The sequence below is a fragment of the Prosopis cineraria genome, unplaced genomic scaffold (genome assembly GCF_029017545.1).
Source record: "Prosopis cineraria cultivar Desert tree isolate PC_DT_omini unplaced genomic scaffold, ASM2901754v1 PC1, whole genome shotgun sequence".
NCBI lineage: Eukaryota > Viridiplantae > Streptophyta > Magnoliopsida > Fabales > Fabaceae > Prosopis > Prosopis cineraria.
Window position 1 is genome coordinate 35,018,364 of NW_026555332.1, and position 17,532 is coordinate 35,035,895.

At 33.7% G+C, this 17,532-nt stretch overlaps 2 long non-coding RNA genes across 3 annotated transcripts; both read left to right on the plus strand.

Annotated features, from left to right (window-relative positions):
* The first annotated feature begins 4,902 nt into the window (after positions 1 to 4,902).
* Positions 4,903 to 13,754, plus strand: LOC129311856 (uncharacterized). 2 transcript variants are annotated; one of them, XR_008593412.1, is made up of 3 exons: positions 4,903 to 7,325; positions 8,622 to 8,780; positions 11,494 to 13,754. It is a non-coding gene; the product is annotated as an uncharacterized LOC129311856 (long non-coding RNA). The 2 variants fall into 2 exon arrangements; XR_008593411.1 differs by having other exon boundaries at positions 12,168 to 13,747.
* Positions 13,755 to 14,479: 725 nt separating this feature from the next.
* LOC129311867 (uncharacterized) lies at positions 14,480 to 17,275 on the plus strand. Its single transcript, XR_008593413.1, has 3 exons — positions 14,480 to 15,146; positions 15,419 to 15,520; positions 15,611 to 17,275. It is a non-coding gene; the product is annotated as an uncharacterized LOC129311867 (long non-coding RNA).
* The last annotated feature ends 257 nt before the right edge of the window (positions 17,276 to 17,532 follow it).

Sequence of the window (17,532 nt, forward strand, 5' to 3'; positions counted from 1 at the left end):
TTCTTCAAATTTTATATCCAAGCTCAAAAATTTTGACCCAGATATACCATTACCAAGCTTCAATATGCCTTTCCAGCTTAATTTAAAATCTTCTCCTTTTTAAACAATCACGGCAACAATAGAACACAAGAAAAAAAATTGAAACTCCAAGAATTACAATAATCACATATTATTAATTTCATAGTCAAATGTTCCCTTGCAACTTTCAAATCAAATTTATAGATTAATAACATCTAAACTGACTCTACTTTCTACAAGAATCAATGAAGTTTCAAAATAAAGTTCAATTCTTCTAACAAACATCTCATAAGCACTAATCTCCAAGTATTCCATTTAAGCTCTTCTCTTCCACTTCCATCCTAACAATTATTTCAACACCAGCCATTCCAAACAAATTAATTTAATTTAACCATATATATATATATATATATATAATTATTAAGCCTTCCAACTCTATATTTAAATTATCTCTTCCCTTAAATAGCACGACAGCACAGACCACACACACAAATTCTGTAATTTCACGCACACACAGAGCAACTACACTCTCACGCACACACAGAGCAACTACACTCTCACGCACAATGACAATATGCTGTGTTTAGGAGTACAGAAATAATCAAAAAGAAGGATCCCGAATCTCCTACCTTGAACCAGCAACGACGTGAGCAGAGAAGGAGGAGAAAGAACCTGCGACGCTGCACAAGGAAGAGGGAGAAGAACGTTCTATGCATCCTTTCACAGCGTCGAAAACAGAGGAGGGAGAACTGAAATTCAAACCCACACACACACCAAACAACATCACAGCAAGGAAGAGGGAAGTGATTGACGTCGCACCTGGGAGAACTCACAGCTCAAACTCTTAGCTGCGGCAGATGAAGCTGCTGGACTCATCAACATCGACGATAGATGGGAATAAACAAAGAAGACGGAGAAGACCGATGGAGAAGACAGAGAAGCTTGAAATTTCTAGATCTAGGATTTCTCTTCCTCTCTCCCCTCGTGCTCTGTTCTGACCGACAAAGGAAGGAATTTAAAGAAATGAAGTTTATTAGGAAAAATTACAAGAAACCCAATAGATATTTTTTAAAATTGCACAAGAGGTAGGGGTATTTTGGTAACTTCATTTGAGGTCAATAAAAATGAAATTTCCTCTGGCATAGGTAAGATTCGAACCCCCTACCTCCAAATAACATATGACATAGCTTCCACTGAACTATTACTCCCTATTTATTATATAGTTAAAACAATAAAATAAAATATCAATTGAAAAAAAAATTATTTAATTTATTTATCATTTAATTTATCTTCTTCTTTTCTTTTTTTTCTTTTTTTCTTTTAAAATCAGGGTTATTACACCCGTCTTTCAAAGTTTGCAACTGATCTTTTTGCCTCTCTTCAACCTAGCATTTCAACTTCCCCCAAGCTTTAGCTTGCTCTTGTTGCTTTTTCAGATGTTGTCTCTTGAGTTCCTCTACTACTATTTATGAGGTCGTTGCTTGCTTATTGATACAGTTCTGTATCATGGTCAATGACAAAGCTACAACATCATTGGACATTATAATTTGAAATGGATCTAGATTTAAATTCAAATCTAAATCCTCATCAATCCAAATACACCATTAGTTATTACTTTCAGCTTTAATGCCTTGTTTGGTAACAATGAAATAGAAGAAGAGAAGTAGAAGTGAAAATGAAACTTATAATTTTTGCGTTTGATTTGTATAAGTGAGCGAGCTCTATCACATATGATGACTGGGGGTTCTAACTATTTATTAAATTTAACACATCTCAAATATGATTTAAATGTGTTTTTGATGATTATTCAAATAGGTTAGAAATTGGATTTTATACCCATACCTAAAGAATCGAGTTCCAGTTCTTTATATATATGAGATAAAATTTTTATCCCACTTTCTTGTGAATATTAAGTATACTTTTAAATTTCACTTAACTTCCACTTATATTTTTATTAAAAACAGTTCTCTGTATCAGAAGGGCATAAAATTTACAAAATATGAAAAAATAGGACCCCCATAAAATTGCAACCAGCTAATGTTCTTGGCACTTGGGATTGAAAAAACAACAGAAACTTCAATTTTTAAATTAGTGACAAATTGGATTTGTAGCCAAACAAAAGGATGCTTAGCGAAGTCAAAATCAAAGTCGTTTAGTGATGTTTCCTTGGCGCTTTCCGTTTCAACTTCTCCCGCCTTCCTATTTTCTTCGTTTGCATAGATGATATTAAAATTGTTAGCTCAAGGATGCTTCCTCGAGCCCATGAAGTGACAACCTTCATCACTTATTAAATAAAGATAAACACTCTAAAAATGTTAATTTAACCCCAAAAAAGAGAAAAAAAATTACTCTTAAAACGCACACAATACCCTAAAATATTATAAAATTATCACATTTCGTCATATTTATTTACACTGCTTTTAAAATTAGACTGGATGACAAACTAAAAAAGTCAATTTATCATGACTCTCATGATTTAACTTATTAGATCAGTGATCCAATTGATAATATAATAATTAAATAAAAATAATATATATATATATATATAATATTAAAAGTACTGACATTAACATTTTCAATTTCAAGTTGTTTGGCCATAATATATTAAATTTTATTTTTTATTTTTCACATGTATAGTTTTTAGTTACTTTTATTGTCTTTTAAAACAAATAATATTTATTTTCCTTTTTAATTCATATAATATCAATAGATAAATAATGTATTCAAAACTTTACTTAAACAACTCAAAAGAAAGTTGCATTAATTTTTTTAAAATGAATTAAAAATGTTATTAATAAAATTAGAGTACAAAATAAAAAAGATTCAAAGTAATCTAACCATTCTGGTTTTCGGATTAACTTTGATTTTATCAAAATCGTCCAATTCAAAATGATTTAAAATGGTCCAATTCTCATAATAGGTTAATGAGTTGAACCAAACCATTTTTGTATTTGGGTGGTGATCTGACTAGTCTGACCATTCAAGTCAGTCTGGGTCTTAAAACACGGCTTATTTGTCATTTATATATTTTAGGAAAAATGTTTTTGTTATTTTCTCATAGAACAATTAAATTTTATTTTGTACCCTTAATTTTTAATCTGTTTTTTTTTTGTGCCCGCGTTTTGCTTTTCAATTTTCGCTGTCCTATACCCTTGCTCCTGCAACACTTTCCCTTCCTTTCACTCTTTTTTTTGATAAAATATAAATTAAATAAAATGAAAATAGCTTACAAAAGAAAAGTCTGAGTAACCATGAAATGAATAGGGGAGTGAAAATAGGATCTATCATGGGAAACATTAAAGCAAACAACACCAAAATTATCAAGCATTAAATTAATGTCGATCACCAAAGGTTGAACAAAATGCTTCTACAGGAGACAATAGCAGATCATAGAAAAACCACAACAATCATTGAATCTCTACTCTGTTTGATTCCTGATCACAAGTGAAGTTTCTGCAAGGATTAATCGTATTCCTTTGCATTTTGTTGGACTTGAGTATTAAGCACAAGAAGTAATCAGACTTCTAGATATTTGGTCTAATGAGGAAGTCAAAATGGTAGGAATTTGTGGAACTGGTGGAATAGGTAAATCAATAGTTGCAAGAGCTGTGTGCAACTCTGTGGCTGATCATTTTGAAGATTTATGTTTTCTTTCTAATGTTGGAGAACTCTCTAGTAAGCAAGGCTTGTCTCACCTCCAAGGGAAATTACTTTATGAAATAATCAAGGAGAACAAACTCGGATTGGGTGATCTCCATAGAGAAATTTCAATAATAAAACATAGGCTCTACTGAAAGAAGATTCTTATAATTCTTGATGATGTTGATAAATTGGAAAAATTATATATGAGCAATAGCTGGAACATGTGACTGGTTTGGCTATGGAAGTAGGATTATCATTACGACAAGGAGTAAACAATTGTAGCTGGTCATGGGGTTGAAAGAATTTATAATGTAAAGGAGTTAACTTATGAGAATTCTCTTCAAGTAATTAGTTGGAATGCTCCTAAAAAGAGAAATATGAATTCTGCAGATGTGGACGTTTTAAGTCATGCAGTACTTTACTCTTGTGGTCTTCCATTAGTTTTGGGAATGATTGGATCCAACTTATGCTGTAAAAGTAACAATGAGTGGAATTCTGCATTAGATCAATATGAAACAATACCCAATAGTGAAATTTTTGAGGTCCTTAAATTAAGCTTTGATTGTCTAGAGGAAAAGGAGAAGGAAATTTTCGTTTATTTATCTTGTTTGTTCAAAGGTGAGAAATTAGAAGATGTTAAGAGTATGTTGCAAAGTTTGCATGAAATCCCACCAGAATATGCCATTGGAGTGCTTGTTGATAAATCTTTAGTAAACATTTTAGAGAATCATCTCACAATGCATGACTTGATTGAAGATATGGGTAAAGAAAATGTTTGACAACAATCACCAAATGAGCTAGGTGAGCATAGTAGGCTATGGTACTTCAAGGGCATTCTTCATGTCTTACAAGAAAATATGGTAAGGACAATATGCATGTTTATATTTTGCTCCCTTTAAAACTTGCCCTATCACTTTTATGCATCTAAATTTTTACTGTGTACTTTTTATTTTGAAAGGGAGCAAACAAAATTCAAGTCATGATTCTAGACTTACCCCAAGATAAGGAAGTACGATGGAATGGAAATGGATTCATGAAGATGAAGAACCTTAAGGTTCTTGTGGTAAGAAATGCAAGCTTTTCTCAAGTTCCCAAACATCTTCCAAATAGTTTAAGGGTGCTGCTCTAGAAAGAGTATCCTTTCAAAATTTTACCATCCAATTTTTATCCAACAAAACTTGTCTATATCAACTTGTCTGATAGTTATTGTCAATTGCTCCAACCATTTGTTAAGGTATGTATTCAATTATGTAAGTATTGTCAGAATTACCTTTTCTTAGATTTCATGTCATGTTTTAAATGAAATTTACATGATTTTTTTATAGATGCTTGAGAGATTAAGCTGCACAGATTTTAAAAATTGTAAATTTTTAAGATAGATGCCAGATTTGTTAGGAGCTTCTAATTTAAGAGAATTGTGGTTCGATGATTGCACAAATTTAATCCAAATGCATGGTTCTGTTGGATTTTTGAATAATTTGAGAGTTGAGTGCCATGAAATGCAAGAGCTTGAGGATTTTTCCATCGAGCTTCAAGTTGACATCTCTTGAATGTCTCAACCGTTTTGGCCATTCCAGCCTTCAAATTTTTTCACAAATATTAGACAAAATGGAAAAGATGAAAGTACTTGAATTGGGCAGAATAGCCGTAAAAGAATTGTCACCATCAATTTGCAATTTTGTTGGGCTTGAAATCTTGAACTTGGAGGAGTGTCATCATCCAACGAAGCTATCGGTTGATATTTGTACTCTGCCAAACCTTTGCAAATTAAGAGCAAATTTCTGTGTTGGGATGAACAATTTTGAGATGTGCTGAGGAGGAGAACAAAGAATCTCAAGTCGCAACGGATTGTCATTGACACATGTTTGGTTCTTAAATTGCAATTTTACAAATGTCTCTGTTGCTTTTGGCCTTTCTTACTTCCCTAATACAATACATTTAGATCTAAGTTTCAGAAATTTCACAACTCTTTCAACATGCATAAGAGATTGTCACCATATGAAGAGTCTTTTGTTGGATAATTGCAAGCTGCTTATGCTTATTAATGGAATGCCACCAAATCTAGAAAAATTTAGGGCCACATGTTGCACATCATTAAGTCAATTGTCCAGTAGCCTTGTATTGAATCAGGTATCTCTTTCTTTCTTTAATTTTCTCTTCTTTCTTTTTGTACTTACATTTATGCTCCATTTTTTGATAATTTGTATTCGACAAGTTTTCTCTCAACAGCCTGGAAAGAAAAACTTTATTTTGCCTGGAAAAGGAATCCCAGAATGGTTCCTCAAGTATAGTCAAGGATGTTCTCCTCCTTTAGGGTTCATGAAGAGTTCCCTCTGATTTGTCTGCACATTCTTATTAGAGATTACGAGAATTCTGTCAGTAACAATTCATTCTTGCTATTTGTGGATGGCATTAGGATAAGGGTTTCTTTTGCATGCTTTTCACTATCAGAGATGAAAACAAATCATTTGTATGTTTGTGATATACAGAGCATGATTCCCAACATTGAACTCCCTCTGCTAAATAACTGGAAGCAAGTGCAAGTTTTCATCTAGGACATTATTCCTCAAGGCATTGACAGTAATGAGAATGTTTATTTTGTAGTTCATATATACAAGAATGAAAACAAAAAGAGAAAATATCATCTTTACGGACCCTGTCCACAATGGAAAAGTCTGATGCCAAACCACAACCTTGGGGAGAAATTAAGGGTGTCACATTTTTGGATTCAAATCATTGCCCTACCAGATCTGAATGGGGTGTTTCCTTCTCTAGCTTCCACCTCCTCCTCATCTTCTTCCTCCTTTACTTGTTGTTTTGGCTTGACAATTCTTTTATTCATTTCTTCTTCTTATTCTTGTTGTTGTTCTTCATCTTCATAAAAAAATTTTTAAAGAGAAAGTGAAACAGTGCAAGAAAGGATTTGTAGAATAGATGAATATTATATGTGGCGTAACCCACCAGGAATATTACAACAATATATATAGGGCAACACGCAACCCTAGAATACAGAAAGGGAGCCACCTATGTACATGAAAGAATAATAAAATACAATAAGACAAAAAGAAGCTTGATCTGGACAGATAAAGCATTATAAAATAATTGTCTGGGACTTTTTACTGTTACTAGACTTATATTTAGTGGGCTTAATCTTCTTTTGGAATTTAGTCTTAACATTCCCATGCAAACTTGAGTGTGGTGACTTCACGAGACCAAGTTTGGTTCTGAAAGTCCAAAACTTTGAATGAGTCAAAGCTTTGGTAAAAAAGTCTGCTAGTTGATCAGATGATAAGACATAGCAAATTAACAACTGTTTCTCAAGTACTTCGTCATGGATGTAATGCATGTCCAATTTGATATGTTTTGAACGAGCGTGGAAGACCGAATTTGAGGCTAAAGCTGATGCACTTTGATTATCACACCAAGCAATAGATGGTTGCTTCAGACGGAGACCAATCTTGCCGACAAATGAACGAACCCATGCAAGCTCAGATGCAAGATCAGAAAGTGCTCTATATTCTAACTTAGCGCTGGATCTTGCAACAACCTTCTGTTTCTTCACTGACCAAGAGACCAGTGAGTCGTCGAGAAACACACAGTAGCCACCGATAGAACATCGATCGTCTGGACATACAGCCCAATCAGCATCAAAAAAACCTTATAAGGTAAGATGATTACTGGGTTTAATATGTAATGACAGATCTGATGTTCCCCTGAGATATCGAAATACCCTCTTTAAGGCTTGCCAATGAACATCTGGAAGAGCACTAAGGAACTGACTTAATTTGTTGATAGCAAAAATAATATCAAGTCTTGTTGTCACAAGATACTGAAGTGACCTAATTGCTTGCCTATATACTTTAGGATTTTGAGAAGATTACCATCATCCTTGGATAAATATCTATTCACAACCATAGGAGTTGGGATATCAGTACTGTGAGTCATACCAAATTGACTAAGTAAGGTTTCAATATATCTCTCTTGCTTGAGATATAATCTAGTATTATCCTTGTAGGCCTCAATTCCTAAAAAATAATTAAGTTGCCCATGATCCTTTAGAGCAAATAAGGAATTCAATTTTTCAATAAAGACCTCAAGAAGAGTAGATGAATTGCCAGTAATAATGATATAATCAACATATATAAAACAAACATCACCTTAGAATTTTCTTTCCAAAAAAACAGAAAGGAATCACATCGTGAGTATATGAACTTCCAGTCTAAGAGAGTTGACCTCAATCTATCAAACCAAGCTCTAAGAGCTTGTTTGAGACCATAAATAGCCTTTTGTAGAGAACAAACATGGTTAGGATATCTAGGATTTATGAATCCTTCAGGTTGCTTCCTTAACACTTCCTCTTTTAGAATTCCATTTAGGAATGCATTATTAATATCCATCTGTCTAATTGGCTAGTCAAATGTAATAGCAACAGTAAGAACAAACCTTAGAGTGGTAGCCTTAAGAATCGGGCTGAATGTCTCATCAAAATCAATTCCTGGAAGTTGTTGGAATCCCTTAGCAACAAGTCTTGCTTTATGCTTTGAGGTTGAGCCATCAGGATTCAATTTGTGTTTAACACCCATCTACAATCAACAACAGTTTTATTCTTAGAATAAGGGGCCAATTTCCAGGTTTCGTTTTTCATAAAAGCATTAAAATTTTCTTCCATAGCCTTTTTCCAAACATTAGACTTTAAAGCTTCATTGACACCGGAAGGTTCTAGTGCTGGATTATTTTCTGTGATTACCATACCAACATAGGGTAGTTTTGGCTTATAGATTCCAACTTTACTCCTTCTCACCATTTGATGTTGATTGCCCTGTCTAATAACTTGTTCAGGTTCAATAGATTTAGCTTCTTGCATCTGAATAGTGTTAGATGAATTTAAAATTTTTACAATTGTTGGTTCCTCCATATGTTAAGATTATGATGCTCATCATGTTGTACCGTCACATTTGCAGGAATATTAGACTGGGGTGTAACAGGAACAAACGAAATTGATTGAGATTGTGACTGAGATGCACTAGAGACAGGGACATTAGATTCTTCAGCTGGACAAGTGTTGGAAGTAGAAATATTGAGAGATTTAAAAAACTCTCGAGGATGTACTTCTTCAATAGGTGAGTTCTTCTTGTTGATAAATCCAGTGTCAAAAGGAAAATCTTTCTCATTGAAAACAACATGCCTTGAAATGTACACTTTTCCAATAGAACTAACACATTTGTAGCCCTTGTGAGAATTGCTATATCCCAGAAAAACACATGTTGTAGTTCTGAATTGTAATTTATGCTAATTATAAGGTCTTAGACATGGATAACATTCAGATCCAAAAGCCTTATATTGTTCATAATCAGGATATTTACAGAAAAGCCTGGTATAGGGTGACGTCCAGCTTAGAACCAAAGTAGGTAATCTGTTAATTAGCTCAGTTGCTTTATGAAAGGCCTCCCACCAATAAAACAAAGGCATCTTGTCTTGAGATAAAAGAGTAAGTCCCATTTCAACTATATGTCTATGCTTCCTTTCTGCCCTTCCATTTTGAGGTGAAGTATGAGGACATGAGTGCCTGAAATGAATTCCAGCTTCTTGTAATAGCTTTGAGAAACTATGATATTCACCAACCTAATTGCTTTGTACTATTTTGATCTGTTTGTCAAACTGTTTTTCAACAAATTTTTTGAACTGAGTAAACATAGGCAAAGCTTCATCCTTGGTTTTCAAAGGATAAATCCAAGAATAGTGACTACAATCATCAACAAACAACACATACTACCGATATCCATTCAAAGAAGGCAAGGGTGAGGGACCCCATAGATCAGTGTGAATTAATTTGAGAGGTTTGGTGCCATGACAGGTAGACAACTTAAAAGGAAGAGAATGAGATTTCCCAAATTTACAAGATTCACAAAAAACAACTTCGTTTGAAATAGACTTCAAATTACAATCATTGATAATCTTGTTTAGCACTCTATCACTAGGATGTCCAAGTCTACAATGCCATAAAATTCTACTACTAGTAATACTAGACTTAGATACTAAATTAACAGCTTCTTCTTTAGCACTAAAAACTTGTTCTGCATCACCATTCTTGTTCTGAGTATCATCAACTCAAAACATGCCACTAACCAGAGGTCCCTGCAACATTATTATCCCTGTTGCTTGATCCTTCACAGAGAAACCCTTAGAGTTAAAAATCACATCAGCATCATTGTCTAAAGCCATTTTATAAATACTTAACAAATTTTTCTTAATTTTGGGTGAATAAAGAATGTTGTTAAGTTTAATCTTCTTGTTAGGGACATTTTGAATACTAGTTGATCCAACTTTTTCAACAGTAAGTTTATCACCATTACCAACAATTAGATTAACATTACCATTAGGTTCAGCAACATTTTCAAGGCGAGCTACATCATTAGTCACATGAGTAGTAGCTCCACTATCCAAATACCAAGCATCATCATTCACAACTTCAGGAGTGGCCATAAAGGCAGCATTGAAATTAGTGTTTGAAGTAGAATTTCCATACCCATTAAATTTCAAGCACTTGGTTTCACAAAAGTGCGATCATACCTATAGAAACAAGTATCAACCGCGTGTCCAAATTTTTCACAAAGTTGACATTGAGGTTTGTCACCATTTTTGGCACCATGATTACCATTACCTCGTCCTCATCCTCGTTGAGAATGATTGTTTCTGCCTCCACACCATGAGCCTCTAGTGGAGTTACGATTCTCAGCATGAACATAGTTAGTAAAATGAGCAGAAACAGAATTAGGGACGTGAGAGTATTGGTTGAGTTGCTCCATGCGACATTCAAAAGTGAGAAGTACTGATTGAAACTTAATCCAGCTAAGAGTTTCAGCAGAAAAGGAGAGTTGAACTACTATTGCATTATATTCTCCATCTAAGCCAGCTAGTGCTTCAATGATCAAATTAGATAGGGGAATAGGACTACCTGCAATGGAGAGTTGCTCGGAAATATTTTTCAGACGAGCAAGGTAGGTAGTCATAGTTAAAGACCCTTTCCGTGTTCGTTGAAGCTCGGCACGCAAGAGTAGAACACATGCCTTAATTTGAGCACTTGCTAGTTCTTTAGCTGCAGTCCATAAGCCAACTGAACTTGATACATGGGTCATCTCAGAGGAAATCTCGAGAGACATAATATTAACCAACCACCCAAACAAAATCTGATCTGTAGAGACCCATTCCTTAAATTCTGGGTTGATTTTAGTGGCATTTTCAACAGTAATAAATTGAAGTGGACATGGTTTTGAACCATTAATAAACCCCTTAAGTTTGTACCCTTTAATAATGGGTAGCATATGCATTTGCCACACAAGATAGTTGGTTCTGTCCAACTTGACAAAACAAGCTTGAGTAAATGAACTATTAGCTCCATTGATCTTGGGCAAAACAGTAGCAGCTAGTAGAGAAGAAGAACCTAAGCCTAGATTAGAACCAGTACCCATAAATGAAGACTGATCCATGGCTGTAAACCTTGCTACACTCTGATACCAAGAAAGGATTTGTAGAATAGATGAATATTATATGTGGCGTAACCCACCAGGAATATTACAACAATATATATAGGGCAGCATGCAACCCTAGAATACAGAAAGGGAGCCACGTATGTACATGAAAGAATAATAAAATACAATAAGACAAAAAGAAGCTTGATCTGGACAGATAAAGCATTATAAAATAATGTCTGGGCCTTTTTACTGTTACTGGATTTATATTTAGTGGGCTTAATCTTCTTTTGGACTTTAGTCTTAACAATGCAACCCTAGCAGGAAGGGATATTAGGCTTAGTAATTCCCTCTTCTTCCTCAGAACTTTGGGCGTGCACTCTTGGGTTAAAACTGGCTTAGGACACTAGCCACATGAATCTGGTGTTTGAATCAGATTGTATGGAGATTGGAGACCATAGAACTCTCAGTGGAGTTGACTACTCAAACCACTCCAACTTAGAGGTTATGCTGCATGCAAGAGATTGAACTGTGATCCAGGATTTCACCTTTCCACTTGGATTCCTCATTTTTTTCGTTTATGTTGGATAAGGACTGGATAATGATGAGTTTCCTTTCAGTACTCTGTTTCTCACATTTGCAAGTACTGTTTCTCTTGTTTCTATATTTTGTATTTTGTCTTCTATATATTGTGTAATCATTGATAATGTGATACCAATTCTAAGAGTTCAGTTCCTTGTCAGCTCTGATCATTAGAATTTCCCTTCCAAGACTTTGTTATATTCTTAGCTGTTTTACTATTGATGATAAAATCACGCACTGATGCTTTAAGATGAATGGATAATAAACAGAGGTCCCAAAAGAGTAAATGACAGTGATGTTTTTAAAATTTTGCTGATAAATATTGATTCGAACACTTGTTAATATGTGAGTTTTATTTGCAAATAATTAGCAGTGACATATAAACTTCAATCTCTGATTTGCAACTGACATAGATTCAAACACTAGTTAATATGTTCAAGCCTCTTGCTTGGCCAGTTACAGTCTTGATTTTCAGTGCAACTCCTGGAGAAGATCAGGCTGGTGGAGAAGCTGATTAATAATTATTGACAAATTAATATACAGATTATCTAAGGAATGTAGATACGAACAAACATACAGCAGATTACATGCATATAAATATCGTGATGGAACAAAATTCAAAAGGTTCAGGTACTGAAATATGTTATTCTTTATATTCGTTTATATGTTATCCGACTTGAATTGTTCTTAAAGATTCATGTCCGAATAGCCTTACCAGAATTAGCTCACAAGTAAATCAGGTTGCCCTTGCAAGATGTTGCCATAATCTTAGCTGTTTTAATATTGATGATAAAATCATACACAAATGCGTTCTAATGCTTGGATATAAACAAAAGCAGAGTGCATGACAAGGATAATGATACTGTGAGACTACCAAACTTGAACAATTCAGGTATTGAAATATTTCACGGTAGTGCATAGATATTGGACTTGGCAATTACTCCCTTGTCCAAGTTTTATGTAATTAGCTGTATTAAGTTTCTACCTACTCTCTTCACCAAAAAATAGTTCCTTCGTTCTAAATTATAAGATAATTTTTGATGAAATTATTCATATTAATTAAGGTTATTAAATACATTTCACAACCATATTTTTTCAAAAAAAAGTACAAACATTCAAAAATATTCTTCATTTAATATTCCATTTGTTAAATCATATTAAGGAGAGAGAATATAAGAGAAGGATAATATTGAAAAAACATCATTAATAAAATTTTATTTTTGTTAAAGTGTCTTATATTTTGAGATACTAAATTCTTCTAAAAGTGTTTTATAATTTAAAGAGAGGCAATAAATCCAACACATGTTAGCGTGGCCATGCCATACAAGAGATGACACAGGTACAGATACTATGTGATCTGACATTTAGCATCATATATTGGGTATGGCATGCAAAGCATTACTGTATAATGTTGCCAACTAGACTTGAGAAATCCCAAGAAAATCAACTTTACGATCTCTGTGTGTTGTAGTAATGGAAATATCTTTACAGTTCCCTGGATGTTGACCACTTTGTTCTTTCACCAGTTACTAACAGAGGGCCATATGTTGAAACCTATGAAGAAATAATGGATGTTTTATTTCAGATGTTGAAATGATTTAACTGATATCAGGATAAAGTTCGAGAAAATTCACTCCATAAAATAAAATGGAGACCACGACAATGGAGAAGAAAGTGAAGATGGATTGAGGCCAACCTTCCCAAAGACTTGGACTTGACAAGGAATCCATCTATTGAATGAAAGAACCAATCCTTACCTCTTGTTTATTATTCCCTGTTATTTCCTCTGATTTTGTTGGTTTCTGCTGGCGTAGCTGTTCTTGTTATCCTCAATTTTGATGGATTCAACTGAAAGCATTTTATGCTGCAAATTAATTAATGTGAACTTTGTCTTCCCAAGAGAAGATATGAGCATTAGAAATTAGATTTTTCTGTTGTGGTCAAATATTGGGTCCATTTCTGAAAGCATTTGCTACTACAAATTAATGGGAAATTTATCTTCCCACAACAAAAATAAAATAATAAAGGGACAATATAACTTTGGTTCATAAACTTTTTATCAAATACCGATTTAGTCCCTAACTTTTGACTCAATAAATCTCAATTCTTGTGGTTTATTTAGTTAAGAAATTATAGAAAATGAGTTATATGGAATCAAGAAACTGTAAAGAATGGTTCCAAATGAAGATATAGGGACTGAATTGTGCTTAATCAAAATTTGAAATCTAAATCAATAATTGAGAAAAAAAAATCAATAACTAAAAGTTATATTTTTCTGATAATAAACTTAAAATTCTTATTATACTAGCTTTTAGAAATTAGATTTTTCCCTTGTGCCCAAACATAAAGCCCGGGGGGGGGGGTGTGAATCTACATGGGAGCAGAAGAATTTGATGGATGAGGCAACCATTCCCATTTTCCAGCATCTTTATGACCCAAGTAATTTATAGGAAGCTTCCTCAGTCAATAAGACATATTCTGGCTCCCTAAATTACGCAATACAAGTGCAGGGGACCTATTCTTTGAAACTACCAAGAACTTTAATATTTGATAATATAATTTTATTTATTTATTTAGTTATTTCAATTAAAATGTTTTTAACCTTTTAATTTTTTATAATTCTATCTGATAATCTTTCTAATCTAATAATTTATCTAATAAATACTGAATTTTGCGGAAGACTTTTCCATACGTTAGAATTGAATATATGAATGATATGTAGTACTTTTTTTTTTTTAAATTCAAAAAAATACAACAACAATTTCTTTTCCACATGTCGTGTGTGTTTTCTCCTTTTCACATTTCCCCGCTCCCACGCGGGCTTTCAACTATTGAAATGCAAGTCAAAACTTACTTCCCCACGCCTCTAGCCCGAAGATATCTCTTCTTTATTTTATTCTGAACTTCTGTTACTTCGTTCAACCCTTTTACGACGTTGCTACCTGCCATGGCGAAGCCTGTATTGTCCTCTTCTATCAATTATAAGTGGCAGTACGATGTGTTCCTTAGTTTCCATGGTGAAGATACTCGATTAGGTTTCGTTGGCTTTCTCCCTGAATCTTTGCGTCAAAGAGGAATTCGCGTCTTTATTGATGATGAGTTCATCAGAACCGGAGAAGAAATCACACCCGCACTTCTCAAAGCCATACAAGAATCTAGGATAGCCATCATAGTTTTCTCTGAGAACTATGCGAGCTCGACATTCTGTCTGCAAGAACTTGAAAAGATTCTTGAGTGATTTAAAGAGGAATGTCGATTAATATATCCAGTGTTTTATTATGTGGATCCATCAGAGCTGCGACGTCCAAGAGGAAGCTATGCAAAAGCGTTGGCTGGATTGGAGAAAAGATTTGAAGCCAACATTCAAAGAACACAAAAATGGAGGTTGGCTTTATCCCAAGCGGCTAACTTGAAAGGCTGTCATCTCAAATTCGAGTATGCTTTCCCCTTCATTTGCTTATTATTTTTCTTCTTAATTACTTTAGGTATTATTTTTCAACTATTTGAATATTATTTTTCAGACTTGTTTCTAACAAAATGGCCAAATCAATAATTAGGCATGATTAATTACAAATTACAATCTTGGTATAATATACATGGAATTCAAATGCCTAATAAAATACGTTATTTATTTGCACGCGCATGTTTATAACAATGCTTATTTTTATTATTTATATTATAGATTTAATTTTTTTCTTGATAAACAGGATTGGGTTTCTATTTTTCTTTACCAAAATAAGCTGGGGTTCAGTTTCACAATACTTGCATATTTGCTTTGATGAGGAACGGAACTTTTTCTTTACAAGGAGGTAACAGTGGAGACGACTACAGATAATTTGGGCTTGTCATATAATTTTTAGTTTGATAATTAACTGTGAATTTTTTCTTCAATTCCTCAGGATTGCAAACGAACAAGAATATACTACAAAGATCATGAATGAAGTATTGGCGAGGATTAATCTTAATCCTTTATACATTACTCATTATCCCGTTGGACTTGTGTCCCAAGTGAAAGAAGTAGTCTCACTTTTAGATCTTTAGTCTACTAAGGGAAATAAAACCATAGGAATTACGGGAGTTGGTGGAATAGGTAAATCAACGATTGCAAGAGTTGTGTATAATTCTATTGCTAATCATTTTGAAGGCCTATGCTTTCTTTTTAGCATAAGAAGAGTCTAAAATGCCAAATGGTTTGGCACATCTTCAAGAGGCATTACTTTGTAAATTAGTCATGGAGAAGGATCTCAAATTGGGTGATTTTTATGAAGGGATACCAATAATAAAACACAGGCTTGGCTAGAAGAACATTCTTTTGATTCTTGATGATGTTGATGAATTGAAATGGTTAGAAGCACCAGCTGAAAGTTGTGATTGGTTTGGTCTTGGAAGTAGAATTGTCATGACAACAAGGAATAAACAATTGTTAGTAACTCATCATGTTAATAGCATTTACAATGTGAGGGAATTAAATGATGAGGAATCTCTTCAATTGTTTAGTTGGCATGCCTTGAAAAAGGAGAATGTGGAGTCTGACTTCATGAAAGTTTCCAATTGTGCAATACTTTATTCTTGTGGCTTTCCATTAGCTCTAGCAGTGATTGGCTCTAACTTATGTGGTAAAGGAGTTAATGAATGGCACTTTGCATTGGATCAATTTAAAAGAATTCCAAAAGGAAGAGTTTTGGAAGTCCTTAGATTAAGCTATGATGCTTTAGTAGAAATTGAGAAAAAAAATTTCCTGGACATGGCATGTTTCTTCAAAGGTGAAAATTTAGAAGTCAAGGATATGTTGTATTGTTTACATGAAATCCCAACAGACTATGTTATTGAAGTTTTGATTGACAAATCCCTTATCTAAAGGAGATAGAGTGGTAATGCATGATTTGGTAGAAGATATGGGTAAAGAGATTGTTTGACAAGAATCACTAAGTAAGCCTAGTGAACGGAGTAGGTTATGCTTCAAAAAAGATATTCTTCATGTTTTAAAACAAAACACAGTAAGATCCATCAATATGTGAATTATGTTTTTTTTCTCCTTTAAAACTTACAATATGATTTTTGCGTGTCTAAATTTTGAAATTTATTGTGTGCTATTCATGTTGAAAGGGAACTAATAAAGTTGAAGTCATAATTCTAGACCTACCTGAAGGTAATGAAGTTTAAATACAATGGAGCGGAAAGGCATTCATGAAGATGCTGAATCTTAAAATGCTTGTGATAAAAAAATGCAAGCTTTTCTAAATGCCCCAAACATCTCCCAAATGGTTTAAGGTGGTTGAAATGGAAGGCTTTTAAGGTTTTGCCATATAATATTTGCTTTACAAAACTTGTGTATCTAGACTTGTCTTATAGTTATTTTGAATCACTCCAGCCATTTACAAAGGCAAGTATACACTTATATCTAATACTTGATATGTTTCATCATGGTTTATTTGCCTAACTTTTTAAAGAATTTATGATTGTTTAATTTTGCAGAAGTTTCACAGTTTAAGTTATATGAACTTCAGAAATTGCAAATTTTTACATCAAACACCAAATTTGTCTGGAGTTTCTAATTTAAGGAAATTGTGGCTTGATGATTGTGAAAATTTAATTACAATTCATCATTCAAATTGGATGTTTAAATAAACTAAAGGAATTGAGTGCCATGCGATGCAATAACTTGAAGATTATGCCACTTGACCTTAGGTCAACATCTCTCAAGCATCTTAACCTCTTTGGTTGTTTAAGCCTTCAAAATTTTCCCGAGATATTAGTCAAGATGAAAATTATAAAAACCCTTGATTTAGATCGGACATCAATTACTGAGTTGCCATCTTCA